The 3,908-nt window shown below is 41.5% G+C and overlaps 1 protein-coding gene across 1 annotated transcript in view; it reads right to left on the bottom strand.

The window, feature by feature from the left end:
• The window catches only part of LOC119411476 (alpha-2-macroglobulin-like protein 1), a 670,820-nt gene that overhangs the window by 285,842 nt on the left and 381,070 nt on the right, over positions 1-3,908 (bottom strand). The gene's annotated exons all lie outside the window — the stretch shown is intronic.

Raw genomic sequence — 3,908 nt, 5'->3', positions numbered from 1 at the left:
TTACGCATCATAACAAATGTCCAAAACTAAAAAACGTTCGATAAATACATTCACGAAATCACGTATTATACTGTAACGTTCTACTGCCTTTTACTTCACTAAACTGCATGCACCGGACCGATTTCAGAGCAGCCTGAAGTCCTTAAGGGACACACAAAAATTTGATATAACAGGTTTTACACTTACCTCATGTTAAAAGCCGGCTAGAAGTCTGCTCAGACGCGGTCACTTGCTGCTGTGTCATCATTAAACAATAAAAAACGTGCTACCACTTCTAAAGATGCGAGACCGGCGTTTCAGGCACCAAGCTATCAATGTCTCTGTTTGTGAAAAAACCTTCAGCTGACTGTGTATTCCAAAAGTGGGAACTGGTGAGTTTGTTTCTTTGTTTGTTTCTAGAGCTAGCATGCTAATGCTACCTGTATCTAATGCCTATATTATTATGTTGCCATTTCTGACTGATATGCCTCTCAGCTTTTAGATGTCTCTGTTTGTGAGAAAAACTTCAGCTGACTGTGTATTCTAAAAATGGGAGCTGATGAGGGGCAGCACGGTGGCACAACTGGTAGAGCTGCTCCCTCTCAACGAGCAGGTCCCCAGTTCAAATTCAGGTCTGGGGATCCTTCTGGGTGGAGTTTGCATGTTCTCTCCGTGCATGCGTGGGTTTTCTCCGGGTACGCCGGTTTCCTCCCACAGACCAAAAACATGCATGTTAGGCTAATTGGTAACTCTAAATAGTCCCTAGGTGTGAGTGAGAGAGTGAATGGTTGTTTGTCTCTATGTGGCCCTGTGGTGGACTTGCGACCTGTCCAGGGTGTACCCCGCCCCTCACACAGTGATTGCTGGACATGGGCACCGGCGACCCCCGTGACCCAAAATGGAAGAAGCGGGTAAAAGATGATGGATGGATGTCTAAAAACGATGCAGAACCACTGATCCATGCTTTTATCACATCTATGTTGGACTATTACAATTGCTTATTATCTGGGTGCCCAAATAATTATTTAAAAAGTCTTAATTTAATCCAAAATGCTGCTGCCAGCGTTTTAATGAGAGTTGATAGTAGAGATTATATTTCTCCAGTTTTGGCTCCCTGTCAAATTCAAAAATTAATTCAAAATCTTACTTCTAACCTACAAAGTTCTCAACAACCTAACTCCATTTTATATTACAGATTTTATTGTTCCATATTTTCCTAACAGAGCACTTCAGTCTCAGACTGCAGGTTTACTTGAGGTTCCTAGAATTTACAAAAGTAGAACGGGAGTAAGCTCTTTCAGTTATCAGGCTCCTCTCTTGTGGAACCAACTTCCAGTTTCTGTCCATGAGGCTGACACATTGTCTACTTTTAAGATTAGGCTGAAGTCTTTCCTTCTTGATAAATCCTATAGTTAGAGTTGGCTTGGGTTTCTTGAGCTTTCCCTTAGTTATGCTGCTATAGGCTTAAAACTGCTGGAGGACAAACTGACCACATTTCCTCTCTCTGCTGCTGTCTTTACTTACTCTACTCTACCTACATGTTTTTTTAATGTCTACTTATTTCTATCCTTAACATGTTTTTTTGTTGTCTTCGAATAGAAAGTACACCTGGATTTGCCATTCTGTGTTTGTTTGTGTAGTGAACCTGATCTGACCCTGATCTGACCCTGATGACCTCAAATCTATCAGATGGACAGAGACTGTTATTTCATTGATCTGAATACAGTTTGAGCCATCTGGTGACTTTCTTTCTTGAATTAATCAAGCAGAAAAGACAATTTTTATGATCATCACTGTTTTACAAATGTTTGATAATCAAAATTGTGTTAGTTCACTCAATGCTTACAGGTTGAAGAGAACTACTCATTTTTATTTTACATAAACAGTAAGTAATGATTTTTATTCCTCATTCAAAGAAGAAATCAGGTTAATATGCATTTCTTGATTTTTCTGTCTGCAATGTAAGTATGTTAAAGGTCGGTTTTCGGTCAACTAAAATGTTTACCGAGAAAGATGTCATGTTTAAACTTTTTCAGAAGATTATAAGTGTGAGACTCCACGAAGTCTGAAGTCCTACAATAATCTTTCTGTTCGTTACTAAACAATCCTTGATTTTTAATAACATCTTACATCATACACCACACCTCTATTCCTGGTCCATCGACCAATCAAAAGCTCTCAAATGAACCGGAAGTCGACCCATTTAAAATGTGGCAACTTCCCAGTTCATGTTAGAATTCCAGAAGATGAGGAGTTAAGGAGTTAAGGAGTTAAGGAGTTAAGGAGTTAAGGAGTTGAGGAGTTGAGGAGTTGAGGAGTTGAAGGAATTCCAGAGAATTCCAGAGAATTCCAGAGGCTGAGGAGATGAAGAACTAGAGAGTTGCTGGAGTTGAAAGATTCTGTTAGAGTCTGAGAAGTTCTGAAGAATGAAAGGAATTCAGAGTTCTTGGGTGCAAACGCGTTCAGGATGATCCAGAGACGTTTTGGGATTATAATTTCTGTTTGAACACCACGTACGACTCTCTGAGGGTTTGGCAGTTCTCACGGAGACGCTGAAAAGAGTCAGAAAGGAACCTGCTCCGACGCTGATTTCATCATCAACAGGTAGAGGGTTCTATTTTCGACCAAGTGTACCGTGGGCAAGCTGATATCTGATGGAGCGTGCAATTTCTGGTCAAACAGATTAATTCCCTCACATATCTCTCTGTAAGATAAATCTCCATTTCATCTTAAAACTCTCCTCTATCTCATAAAATCAGTACAGATATTTTAGAAATATCTGAAGCAAAGTCCTCAGTCACCGCCGCGTGATTGAAGTTCATTTTCTGTGAAACTTGTCTGTTATTATTTTCATATTTTGCCAAATTAATGTAAATGTTTGATGTTAAATTTTGATTCTGAAAATAAATGACCGCATTCATTTTGATGGGTCAAAGATAAATAACGTCTCTCGTTACATTTCTGTTAAATTCAATGCACGACATTACACAGTCAGAAAGATGAGGAACTCGTGAATATTGTATGCATATATCTCTCGTATATTGTCATACTACAACTGGTGGCCCGTACGGGGACCGAACCCGCGACCTTGGCGTTATCAGCACCATTAGGTTAATCACCTGTGGTGGTACTGTGGTGTCTTGGTTGCTAGCAACTTGGCAGGCCTCTGGAATGGTCTGCCCAGCCTTAAGGCTCGCTGTGTCTAGCACAGGAGTATCCTTTGTGGCTGGTTTGAGGGACCACAGCACCTTGTTGATGGTGTCCACATGGACACCCAACCTTACCAAAATGTCAGAGCCTATGTAGGATGCATGTGGTAAGTTTTGGATAACGAGAAACGGGTGAACCAGTTCTCGTTGATTCCAGTTCAGTTTTAGGTTAATGACTCCTTCTGCGGTCATTACCTGTGAACTATTGGGAACTAATGGAAAGCGGAAAGCTTTTTTAATTAGTTCTAGACCAACGTGTTTGTGAACCAAGGTTTCGTAGAAAGCTCGGTTAATTGCTGATTTATCTGTCCACAGAGACAGTACAGCATCGTTGGTGTGGGACCCTTGGATCTCTACACCCTTAACTACCAGTGGTAGGTAGTGTTTGGTGGACTCTGACTGTTCCAGCTCACAGAGGAGGCTGTCTTGTTGAGTCAGAGTTTGGACCACTTGGTGGGTCTCTTTGGTTTCACATGATGTCAGAGGAGTACTCACCGGGTTCGTGTCCTCGGCTGAGGAGTCCTTTGTGCCTTCCGCGGTACCTGCTGTTGGGCAGTCTGTGTCACACTCCGGAGGCGTATCTATTGGCAGTGGTTTGCTCACTGTTGTCCACATTGTTTGATCACCATAATCTATAATCGCGTTAAAGCGATTTATAAAATCCTGGCCAACCAAAAATGGGAATGAGTCAACACGAGACACGTGTACTGGGTGGTACAG

The sequence above is a fragment of the Nematolebias whitei genome, chromosome 6 (genome assembly GCF_014905685.2).
Source record: "Nematolebias whitei isolate Nwh7 chromosome 6, NemWhi1, whole genome shotgun sequence".
Classification (NCBI taxonomy): Eukaryota; Metazoa; Chordata; class Actinopteri; order Cyprinodontiformes; family Rivulidae; genus Nematolebias; species Nematolebias whitei.
This window is presented reverse-complemented; position numbering and strand designations above follow the sequence as displayed.